Raw genomic sequence first — 13,017 nt, forward strand, 5'->3', positions numbered from 1 at the left:
TGGCTATGGTTCTATCTTCGACTACAAAACATCCACAGACTGAGCTACTTGGGATCCCAGTCATATTTGGGTTACACTAACAAGGATGAGGCAGAATGGGGAAGGGAAGGGAGAAAGGTCAGGCCTAGGAATCCCTGGGCCAAGGATTTGAACTGGCTTCCATACAAAGACAGACATGAATGACAACATAGGAAGCAGCCGGAGAGAAGCAGAGGTGGATCCTGGTAAGGTACAGACGAATTGGCGCACAGGAACAGCCAAGGGCAGGTGCTCCAGGGTCAGGAAGCTCTGGATACAGTGCCAGCTCTGCCACTCACTAGCTGGCTGACTCGGGAAAGTCCTTCAACTCTCCAAGTCTGACTTTTCTAGGGTGAGATGAGACAAATCTTGCGAGTAACCTTGGGACTCGCTTGACAGGATGTTGTAAGGCTCCCGTGAACCTGCAACGGCTCTTGGCACGCTGCCTAGCAGGTAGAGAAGGCCCGCGGGTGCCCCCTGGCATCGCTACGACTCCTTGAAAGCTGGAGGTGCCCTAAGATGACCCTGTTCAAACACTGTTTTTAAAGGGCCCAAAACTCTGACCTGCAGGTCAGAGGTCATACCTATGTGACCTCAGAAGCCACAAGATCTGTTTTGGGCTCCCCTGAAGATGGGAGCGTTTAGGAGTCTTCTTCTCTCCTTGGTGCTGTCCTCTGTGGGACTAGAGTGGAGAATGGGGATGAAGAAAGGGGCTTTTAGGTGAGAAATTCATTGTACTTTTCATGCTAGGAAAAAAAATCAAAAACAGCAATGGAAAAAGATTGCTTAGGCAAGATTTGTGCGCCTAAAGATCATTCAGCAAACACTAACAATAGGAGGGGCAAGTGTAAGGATGTTAACATTGAAAAATTGAATTCAAGGTAAAATGCTTTTAAAAAGATGTTTCATTTTGATTAAATGAACAATTCATCAAAAAATATATATGTAATAAACCAGTTAACAGTTAGAGAAAATCAACCAGGTTAATGACACGACAGGCACATGACAGGCTTCAAAAGAGAATGATTTGAATCTCAATGGGTTAAGAAAATGACAAAATAATTAAATGATTTTGCAAAACTGATTCTGATGACCAAGCCGCATAAGGCAGATGTAAACAGAAGGCGGTCCTTTGGAGCAGTCACACATTTTGTCTGAAAATGGATGCCTTCTCCAAACCAACAGGACTCACGCTTGGTCCATTTTAAGAATCTCTGGGTAGTTGCGAGTGTAATCTATGTTTTGTTAAATGGAAGACAAACATTTCCATAATTTCGTTTAATTTTTGAAGATCAAGTCACTTTTTCCTTTCTTTTCTGTTCTTTCTTATTGTGTCCCCATCTTGAGTCGATTCACTTTAAGGGGTTTTTCTCTGATAGCGTTGTCCTCAGAGAACGAGGACCTGCACGTAAAATGAGCACAGTTACAGATGTATTCAAAGGTTAAACTTCATTCTCCATCGTAAAACTCCAAAGGGAAAGAGGCCCCATAAACAGTGGGCACGTGCAAACACTTTCTAATGCAATGGCGACATCCACAGTCAACAGACATGCCTCGTAAAGAAAACAGTTTATGAATGAAACCACTGTGGCTGCAACTTCAGGCAGAAGTCACCCTCATTGCATCAGAACACTCCTGTTACACTCCCCAACTCCAGCCTGGGCTCCTGAGGGGAGACTCAAACCAACAAAAACAAGCATTGAGCGGCTACCATGGGCGTGCACATGGGGACTGAGCCCAAGCCCCTTGTCCTCAGGCCTCAGGCTCTGGGGAGGCAGAATCACAGAGACACCCACGATGTGGGGCAACAGAGCAGTCACAGGGATCAGCAGGGATGCTGCGGGAGCAGGAAAGAAGAGGAGGAAGTGCTCTCAACTCAATCTGGGAGTTGGGGAGCCCTTGTGGGGGTCGGGCACAGGGATGGTCCATCTGAGGCCTGAAGGCTGGATTTCCCAGGTGAAACTAGAGGGAAGGGTGTTCCAGAATAGGAAGCAAGAAAGATCCAGAGATGTGAGAGAGAGACCACATCTAGCCAGGAAGCTGACAGCCTGCACATTGGGAAAGAATGACGACTTGGGTGTTGACCCCAGTGACAAAGACCCACTCCAAAACCCAGTGGCAGACCTTTGGTCTTCAAAGCCTCAGGGCCAAGGAAGGAGCTGCCTCAGGGGCGACAATGTGGAAACCACAGCTTTCCCTGACTCGCCAAACCTGGGTATGCAAGGTGGCTCCAGGGTGGAAAGCCAGCATGGCGGAAGGAGCTGGGCCTTGCCACCCCCGCCCCAGAGGCCCACTTCACCTGAGGGTCCTGCCCAGCCCCTGCGGCCCCTCCATGCAGGGGACCAGAGTAAGGAAGGGCCCTGGTCACCCACTGCACTCTGCGACCTGAGAATGGACACAGGCCAAGACTCCAACATGGAGGCAAGACCTTCCCCACAGCTGCGCCATAACAGAAGGGAAGTGAGTACAGACGCAGTCATCACGACGGTTGCTGCCATCTCTCTGGAGCTGGGGTCAAGCCAGGCACGTGGTAGCCTCGAATGGGACAATCGGCTTTATCACGTTCATTTTGGACAGACTTTCTCAGCAGCGGCACTGCTGACATTTTGGGCTAGATCGTGTTCTGTAATGAGGGGCCATCCTGTGCACGGTGGGAGGCTGAGCAGCATCCCTGGCCTCTGCCCACGAGAAGTCAGGAGCACCCCCTGAGTTGCAACAACCAAAAATGCCTTGATAAACAAATGGCAAGAAATAGGATATATTGGAGTATACGAGGAAGCCATTTGGTGTAAACCTAATTCGGCCTGACATTGTTTTTCTAAAAGGGCCAGACAAGGCCATTGAGCATGTATTGTACATCTGCTTTAGGCATTTTCTATGTCCCTAAGACAAGAACAAATGGCCTCAAGATAAAGACGCAACTTCCCCCACACTGGCATTTCCTTAAGGATAAGGATCTTTCCTTAGCCTAGGAATTGATTGCCATGCTCACCTGTGACCACCCAGCTTGAGACAACAGACCTGCCACCTGCTGTGTCCATAGAGACAGCAGACCTGCTTCCTGCTATGTGAATAGCTGTGTCCGCTAGGCAAGCTCGTGACTGCTGTAAAAGGGACATTCCTGTCATATGCAACGTGTGCTCTTTGTTCCAAGACGGTACATAACCACTCTGTACACCCCACTTCTTTGGCGGCCTTTCTTGCTTGGGGAAGGAAGGCCCTGGGCTAGCCCTCAGATCTGGCTCATAATAAACTCACTTCAATTTTGATTTATAGATTAGTTACAGATTATTTGTGTCAACATTTCCTGGCGTAGTCACAGCAGGATTTCAGAGAAACCCACTGCAGAGCACCTGGAATCTACAATGAACTGGCATTCGGTACCAATAGGGACCCATTGAGCCCCCCAGATCACTGCATTCTTCAGGTGACCCTGGTGAGTTCTCTGAAACCCATGATGCGGGGTCAGTGAGCCGAGGAGTCGAAAGAAAGTTTTCCTAGACTCTTAAGATCTGGCAGTAGTGCTCTTTTATTTAGAGAATAGTATAGAATAGCATGAGGACAGGACCCATGGGCAGTCAGAGCTTCTGCTGCCGGCATGGGGACAGGACCCATGGGCAGTCAGGCTGCTGCGTGGGGACAGGACCCACGGGCAGGAGGAGCCACTGCTGCGGCTGTTGCTGCTGCTGCTGCCCCAAGTTGAGGGTTAGAGCCAAATTTAAGGCATAGGAATGTGAGTTATCTCTTTACGGGACAAAGAAAAAAAAGTTAAAATGGTACCAGTGCCGGTAGGGTCCGGCCATTGGGCAGTCCCACAACTTTTAGATAAGAATCAAACCGGATTGAGTAAATGGCAGAAGTCACCGCTCAAATATTATCTTCAGCTAAAGACAAAGGAGGATTTTGGGGTGGGGGGTCAGTTACATGAGGTTGCCAGACAGTAAACAACTTAAGTTCTTGCCTTCCCCTTTAAGAGTTTCCAGAAATAAGGCCATCCCCCCTTCCTCCTGGCACAGAGAGGGAGGAATGGAGATTTTCTTCACAAATGCAGCTGTCTCTGATCAAAGGGCAAGCAAATTCCACTCCTTGGACCCTGGTTCTCATCTGCAGTTTTAAAATTAACCAGCCTAAAAATCCTGGTCATAAACCGTTTTACAATTAAGCAGCCTAAAAATCCTCATCACCCAGACCTCCTTATTTTCAGTTGACAGTCCAAGAGTTTATATGAGCTGTTTCAAACCTTAAGACTAGGTGTCTTAAGGGGGTATCAGTACATACCCTAGGCAAGAGGAACCTAGGGGGTACTTCCTAGGCCAGGGGAGCCTAGGAGGAACTTGGCAGTGAATGGGGCAGGCTGACCTTTTTAATGTGGCTTTAAATTGCAGAGAATTGTGTTTCTAAAGTCTGAACAAATTGCTTGTTAAAGAAATGAGAGCCTGAAAGTGTTCAGCTCTGAAGAAAAGGGACACTGCTCCTCCCGGCTGAAAGGCGTTCTCAGGGGACTTGAGGACATCAGCGGGAGTGCTGGAGGATCAAAGGCCTCATGACGCGCAGCGGTCCCATAGGGAACTCCACTATCACTCATGGTAATTAATAACAGGCTCGCCCAGGGACACTCATTCCAGGGTTGGTCACGGGAGCCCCAAGCCCCCACAGCAGTTTTAGCCTGCCAGCAGGAGAAACCAAGACACATAAGAGAGTGTTTATGACCTTTCTTCAGGGAGTGACACTCACAAGCAGCACACTTCTGACCCACTACACTGTCCTTAGAAGTCGTTTGGACTTTATAGCAAAACAAAAAGAAAATCGGGAAATGGAGCTTCTAAAAATAGCCCGTCCACTTCCCGAATGGCATCCTCCCTCTGAACTTCAGATGGCTTCATGCTGTGACTTGCAATTGCTTAACAAAAGGGGGAATATTCCCATCCCAGATTCCTAAGACTGAAAAAAAGAAAAAGAAAATGAGAAAAGAAGTTTTTGCAGATGCAGTCTGCTATGAAAACACTCAGGCCCAAAAATCTAAGGAAAATCTTTGAAACAAATCTTCATTGTGTCTGTCTGTTGCTTATGTGTGTGTCTATATATGTATGTTATAAATGTGTGATATTTTACCTCTGGATGGTTTAATTTCTTTTTCTTTTTTTTAAAGATCGGCACCTGAGCTAACATCTGTTGCCAATCTTCTTTTCTTTTTTTCTTCCTTCTTCTTCTCCTCAAAGCCCCCCAGTACATAGTTGTGTATATTCCAGTTGTGGGTCCTTCTAGTTGTGGCACATGGGACACCGCCTCAACGTGGCACGACAAGCGGTGCCATGTCCGCACCCAGGATCAGAACCAGCAAAACCCCAGGCCATTGAAGTGGAGCACGTAAACTGAAGCACTTGGCCCTGGGCCCGCCCCTGGAGGGTGTGATTTCTAAAGAGTTCAGTTCAACTGACTTAAGGTAAGTGCTTACAAAAACTTTTTCTAAATACAGCTAACCCAAATGTCTTTCAAGTTAATGTGATATGAAATAATCTTTGGTAAATGAAAATTTAAGTTTGTTTGTTTGATTAAAATAGGCTTTTCCTCAAAGCTATCAGCATTGGAATAATGCAGACATGTGGCCTTTATTCTATGTTTCTTGGTCATATAAGCTGATGTTATCTCTATTACAAAACTGGTTAACAAAAATAATAACTTACAATGATGTTTTGTCTAATGTCTCATGCAGCCTTGTAGGCAATCTAAATAATTATTGGGAACAAGTAACTAAATAGATGTGAAAAAGTTGAGTGTTGGGTGAACTTTTAACAATAATTGCATGTTATAGTGTATGTGCTTAAAATAGCTTCCAAAATCCCTTTGGTAACTTGAAACTTTGAAGTTTTGCTAGGTTATTTTAATTGATAAAAATTCATTAAATATCTAGATAATCTCTAAATAAGATAAAAAGTTAGACATTAATTATTAAACATAAGTTTATCTACTCTTGGCTTCTTATTACAGAAAAGCTAAAAGGTGTTTAGGGCTATTAGTAAATATATCTTGTATTTTATGAAAAGATTATACTATGAAGTAACGTTTTTAGAAATTATAAAAGGTATTTACAAATTTGTCAGGCCACAGAATGCTAATGTAAAAGAAAGTTTATAATTGCTTACTTAGTTTTTACTTAGAAACTAAGGTTTCTAAGGATTAAAAATTCTGATATGTGATTAAAGCTACTCAAAATTTTAAAATACATGTATTTGTATTCAAGAAAGTAAGACGTAAAGATGCATATTTTTAGTAAAGAAGATATAAAGAATGGAAATATTTTCTTTGTTTTGTCAGAAAGATAAATTTGTCCCAAAGTACGAGGAGGAGAAAGAAAGGTATGGGACAAATTCTGAATGTAAAAAGGAAGTGACAGAGGCTGATGGAAGAAAAACCATGAGGAGTTTTGTACATGGTCAACTTGGCTAGGACAGAAATGAATCTAATTAAGTAAATGAGTTGTAATATAAACGGTAAGCTGGTACAAGAATTAGAATTTGGCTTTCTCTCTTAAAAGGCATAATTTTCTTGAACTGTCAGTCTACTCTTGATAAAGAGGTTATAAAAGATTTTTCTTTACTTTTGAGTAAGTTTACCTAAAAGACAGAAAATCTATGTTTTATTAAAGCAATTTCCTATGTTCAAAAAATGAGGTCTCTGTGTTAAGGCTTTGAGTGTTTTAATGCTCTGTTTGCTGCAGACTGTTTCTGTGGTCACTTTGTCTGAATGGATAACTCAGCATTGCGTCACAGCAACCAGGTCAGCAGACACTTGATGTTGTTTGACCAAGTGTTTTAAAAACTTTTGATATATTTGACAGGCTCCTCACAATTCATATCCTAAATGAAGTCTTTATTTTGACCTTCATCTTTGAGGATTTCCAGAGGGCCCCTGGGACTTCTCAAAGAAATTTGTTGTCTCTTCCTATAAAGGAGGGATACTAATTAGACTTGTTTGATGCTAAATTGCAGGGGTAGCATTGTCAAGTAAATTATGATAAAGCTTCTTAGGTTATATTGTGGAGGTAAATATTATTCACTATTTTGACCTCGCTACCTTGTTTTCAATGTCACAAGATGAGAAGACCATGACTGCATTCTATTATTGAATTTGGTTTACAAATGGGTCTTACTTAAACGATAAGCGAGGATGTTATCAAGCTGGATGTGCTGTCCGGCCTCCAGAATGCCTGCCACTTTCTATTAACTGTGCTAACGCAGTAAAAGATTTCCTTCCAGGGACTGGCCCCGTGGCGAGTGGTTGAGTTCGCAGGCTCCGCTTCAGCGGCCCAGGGTTTCGCCAGTTCGCATCTTGGACGCGGACATGGCACCGCTTGTCAGGCCATGCTGAGGTGGCATCCCGCGTGCCACAACTAGAAGGACCCACAATTAAAATTTACAGCTATGTACTGGGGGGATCTGCGGAGAAAAAGCAGAATAAAAAAAAAGACTGGTAACAGTTGTTAGCTCAGGTGCCAATCTTTAAAAACAAACCTCAATTGGCAAAGCTTTCAGAAGCATTTACTCTCTCACAGCCTAAAGCTCTTCCGTTAGTGCTCCTTAATCTTAGATCTACAACTTTTGGAAAACATCGGCTGTCTCCTTTTGAAGTAATAATAGGACAGCCTGTGCGATTAGACAAAGAAGTGTAGGAACCAACTCTGCTTAAAGGAAATATCTTATTGTCAAGGTCTCACTGAGACACTTGAGTAAAAGAGAGAGAAACGAAAGGTTAGTAGCCGATGCTTTTCACAGAGAGCTCCCAGACCTTAAGCATCATGGACTACAACCTGGAGAATTTATTTATCAGAAGAGGCATCAAATAAAAGACCGTTTGCAGCCGTGTTGGAAAGGACCACACCAGGAGGAGAAGAAGACGGCGTCTGCTGTAGACAGCTGTCCCAAGACTCCGGACCAGGCCTGTATTCCTGACCTCATATCTTGTCATTTAAACCTTTGTCATGCTTAAACCGTATATTATTTTATAATTGCCCATTTAAGGTTGAAAAATACTATCATACTTAAGCAATGTGATTGATTTGGAACAGACAGGCATTTATCGGGTGGCTCCTAATGGAACTCAGTGGTTATGTGGGACAAATTCCTGGGCTTGGCTACTGCCTGGATGGCTAAAACACCGCACCCTGAGTTTCCCTTGGATGCAGGGAAGGAGTCACACTTCCACTGGTATGGCCACCAAGCGGCTATGTTTGCTCCTTCTTTGGGGTTGAAAGATGTCATTATCACATACGGAAGCTCTGACTAAATTTACTCAACAAGCCCTTAAGGATGGTCAAGCAGAAATAGCCTTCTTAAATACTGAATGTCTTTAATAAGGGCTGTCCTTCAAAATAGAATGGCTTTAGATATTTAACTGCATCCCAAGGCAGTACATGTGCAATCACTCAAACTGAAGGCTCTGCTTTTGTCCGGACGAATCTTCCCATGTGTCATCTCTGCGGACGAACATGAAGAAGCAGGTGGATGCCTGATGCGATCCTACACCCGGTCTTGATTTGTTTGGTTGGCTCCCTTCCAGGATCAGTTGCTTTTCTAGATCCAGATTGCAATTCCTATCTCTAGTACTTCTTGGAATTCTTGTAGTAATAATAACATTCAAACTAATTGCTGTTTTCTTTACTCAGTGTTGTAAGACTGGCATACAAACTAGAGTAAAAGTTGCTCAGTGACTTGAGATGGTCTATCGATCTTACAACCCTGGACAAATTTCCTTTTCTGATATGCCTAAGAACTCATTTTGAACTAATGTTTTCAAATATGTTGAATTATTATCATTGTTACTGTTCTTGTTCTATAATTGTGAAGAATGTAAACATAAGGAGTTATAGAAAAGCACACGTACAATGTTTGCGCAACAATCTAAAATTAATTGAAAATGATATAACCTATGAAATGCTTCCTGTGTTAATATATATACCTCTATGCTTGTCCACTATATCTGACTATTTCCCCGCAGTGGGGATAACTGGGCAAATATAAAGGAGATGAAAGCCCAGCACTGAGGGACATGATGGACCCAGGGCAGGCAGCAACCACCCTGGCACCGAGGGACAATATTTTGATCATACACACTTTCTGTCGAAAGATTAGAGATCAAAAGGGGGATGATGATAAACAAATGGCAAGCAATAGGATATATTGGAGTAGACGAGGAAGCCATTTGGTGTAAACCTAATTCGGCCTGACCTTGTTTTCCAAAAGGGCCTGACGTGGCCATTGAGCATGTATTGTACATCTGCTTTAGGCATTTGCTATGTCCCAAAGACAAGAACAAATGGCCTTAAGATAAAGATGCAGGGCCAGCCCGGTGGCACAGCGGTTAAGTTCACATGTTCTGCTTCTCAGCAGCCTGGGCTTCACCGGTTCGGATCCCAGGTGTGGACATGGCACCGCTTGGCACACCATGCTGTGGTAGGTGTCCACATATAAAGTACAGGAAGATGGGCACGGATGTTAGCTCAGGGACAGGCTTCCTCAGAAAAAAGAGGAGGATTGTCAGTAGGTAGCTCGGGGCTAATCTTCCTCAAAAAAAAAAAAAGAGAGAAGATAAAGATGAAACTTCCCCCACACTGGCATTTCCTTAAGGATAAGGATCTTTCTTTAGCCTAGGAATTGATTGCCATGCTCACCTGTGACCACCCAGCTTGAGACAACAGACCTGCCACCTGCTGTGTCCATAGCTTCCTGCTATGTGAATAGCTGTGTCGGCTGGGCAAGCTCGTGACTGCTGTAAAAGGGACATTCCTATCATATGGAACGTGTGCTCTTTGTTCCAAGATGGTATATAACCACTCTGTACACCCCACTTCTTTGGTGGCCTTCCTTCCTTGGGGAAGGAAAGCCCTGGGCTAGCCCTCAGATCTGGCTCATAATAAACTCACCACAATTTTGATTTACTGGTTGGTTATGGATTATTTGTGTCAACAGTCTCCAGACATTGTCAAATGTCCCTCAGGGAGCAAAGGCACCCACAGTGGAGGACCATTAATTTTAAACATGAATCTCACGAGGAGCGTCTCCAGGGTGTTCTCCACGGGACCCGAGAGCCCACGCTGCCCGTCCGAGCCTCAGGATCGCTCTGTGCCATGAGAGCGCCTGTGATTAGTCAAAGGGGGTTGTTTTGTGGGCAGTGGGTAGAAAGAGGGTCTCTGGAACCTGCACGCTCCTCGTGTAGACTGACGACTTAAAAACTGTGCCCCGTGGCCGCGTGGTTGAGTTCGCGCGCTCTGCTGCTGCGGCCCAGTGTTTTGCCAGATGGAATCCAGGGCGCGGACATGGCACCGCTCATCGAGCCATGCTGAGGCGGCGTCCCACATGCCACAACTAGAAGGACTGACAACTAAGAGTATACAACTATGTACTGGGGGGCTTTGGGGAGAAAAAGGAAATAAATAAAATCTTTAAAAAAAGAAAAAACTGTGCCCCTTCTGGACTGGCGCAGCCACAGGACACGGCTGGGCAAGTGGAGCGGAGGCTGGATTTCAGCCCCTCTCGTCGCTGCTGAGCATCTTCGTGCAGTGAACAACCTGCAGCGACCTTGAAAAGAAAGCTCCCCTCTGGGCTCAGAACTAGGGAACGTCTCGAACCAAAAGAAAACAATTTCCGAGTTTCAGTTAGATGCAGTACTGCCCATTGGGAAAGTCCATTCTGGCTTTAGATGATGAATTCAGGAAAAATGTAAACGGACTCTGGAGGTTTGGACTCCAGATAATCAAACAGCCTTCGGCCAGGCGAAACCCTGTTTCTGATTGACACTGAGTGTAGCCAGAGGCCCCATGTGCCCGTGATGCTCTTGTGGAGGGGCGGGGGAGAGGACAGGAGGTTCAAGGCAGTCTTAATAACAGAGAATGAAAACCAGAAGGGACCCACGTTCTCAAACAGGAAATAGATAATCCCAAGCCACTCCCTGGTCACAATGTGGAAAGCACCATCGGGAGCCGCGTGCTGGCACTGCCTCAGACATTCCTCCTGCACTGATCCACCCACTCTGACCTCGGCTGACCTCTGCCTTGAGGAAGCTGCAAAGGCAGTCTGACTTCGTGCACAGCCCCCTGGGCTCCGAGGTGCTCGGAGCCCTCAGTCCCGCCTGAGACTGACCACGAGGCTTTTAGAAAGCCTAGATAGCTGAGACAAATCAGCTAAGGAGACCACAGTGGCTGGCTTGGGGGAGGGAAGGAGACGTGAGGGAGGGACTTCAAGGTAAGCCCTGGGTACTGTTTCGTTTGTTTGTTTCATTTTTATTTCTTTATTTATTTTGGTGAGGAATAATGGCCCTGAGCTGACATCTGCTGCCAATCTTCCTCGTTTTGTTTTTTTCCTCCCCAAAGCCCCAGTACATAGTCGCATATCCTAGCTGTAAGCCCTCCTAGTTCATCTCTGTGGGATGCCGCCACCCCACGGCGTGATGAGCAGTGTGTAGGTCTCAACCGGCGAATCCCGGGCCAGCGACGTGGAGCACATGACCCTAACCACTATGCGACTGGGCTGGCCCCCTTTCTTTTTTTAAAGCTTGTGATTTAATTGGATGAAACATTTGCGGGTTTGTTGTTCTGTCTGTTGCTTGTTTTACAACAACAAGTATTTTAAAGTTTCAACCACACACACACACACACACACACACACACACACTCTACAGGGGCCTTTAGGTAACGCGGGAGCCAGTCCCAACGGGCTGTTTTAGTTCTGTGTAACTTCTGTAACACCAGGCTCTCAGGACAACCCTGGGAGCCGTCACAGCCTGCCGAGGGGGAATTCCAGGAGGGGTCAGTGTCTCTCCATGGGTAAACCTGTTGCCCCACAGTTCCTACGGGGCTCTGCCCACAGGCTCCAGGCAAAACTCCTGGGGACGGTCCCAGCCCCCGGTAAGACAATGCCCACTCTGGACGGCAAAGCAGTTGGGAGATGGAGAGGCCCACCGTGAACAGGCGGGCTGGAGAAGGGCAAGGAGGTCCTGGGCGCAGCTCGGCACTGACTTGAACGGGAGATAGGAACAGTCTTTGCCTCCCGGGTCTAGAATTTTTTTCATTGTAGTCAAAGGAAATCAAAGTCCAGTGCAGCTCCAGATAGGGAGATGTTCTTCATTTTTTCAGACCAAACAGTAGTCATGTCTTTTCTGAATCCCTATGGAATTTGCGGCTGGAGAAAACGAGAGCAATGGTGACATGACTGTTCCGTCTTCCGTCTCTAGCTGTGCTCCTAAGCCAGGAAAAATGCAAGCAGTGAGGCCAGGTGTTTCGCCCTGCCTCCAGGAAGACCCTGGAGATGGTGGGGTGTAGAAGCCAGTCATCATTTCTGCAGCTCTTCCCAACGTCATTGATGACCTCGTTCCTTTCCCTCTAACTGGAAGGTGTCACCGAATGTCCTCCGCCCCAGAATTTTGGCCTCTCACTCTGTTCTTCCATTGGCTTTGGGGGTTGGAGGTGAGGGGTCAGGGCAGCATTAAGAACTAGGCGCGTTTCTTTTTTTTTTGTTAATGATTGGCACCTGAGGGGACAGTCCCGTGGCCGAGTGGTTAAGTTTGCATGCTCCGCCTTTGGCACCCCAGGGTTTCGCAGTTGGGATCCTGGGCGCGGACATGGCACCACTCATCAGGCCACGTTGAGGCGGCGTCCCACATGCCACAACTAGAAGAACCCACAACTAAAAATACACAACTATGTACTGGGGCGATTGGGGGAGGAAAAGCAGGGGGGAAAAAAAGGAAGATTGGCAACAGTTGTTATCTCAGGTGCCAATCTTTAAAAAAAAAGATTGGCACCTGAGCTAAATCTCTTGCCAATCTTCTTTTGTTTCTTCTCCTTCTTCTCCCCAAAGCCCCCCAGTACACAGTTGTGTATTCTAATCATAGGTCCTTCTAGTTGAGCTATGTGGGACGCCGCCTCAGCATGGCTTGATGAGCGGTGCTAGCTCCATGCCCAGGATCCGAGCCAGCGAAACCCTGGGCCGCCGACGTGGAGCACGC

General features: G+C 46.0%; 1 long non-coding RNA gene across 1 annotated transcript; it reads left to right on the forward strand.

The window, feature by feature from the left end:
* Positions 1 to 4,889: 4,889 nt before the first annotated feature.
* Positions 4,890 to 9,952, forward strand: LOC138915682 (uncharacterized). Its single transcript, XR_011421790.1, has 2 exons — positions 4,890 to 5,461; positions 7,791 to 9,952. It is a non-coding gene; the product is annotated as an uncharacterized lncRNA (long non-coding RNA).
* The last annotated feature ends 3,065 nt before the right edge of the window (positions 9,953 to 13,017 follow it).

This window comes from Equus caballus, chromosome 10, assembly GCF_041296265.1.
Source record: "Equus caballus isolate H_3958 breed thoroughbred chromosome 10, TB-T2T, whole genome shotgun sequence".
Lineage (NCBI taxonomy): Eukaryota > Metazoa > Chordata > Mammalia > Perissodactyla > Equidae > Equus > Equus caballus.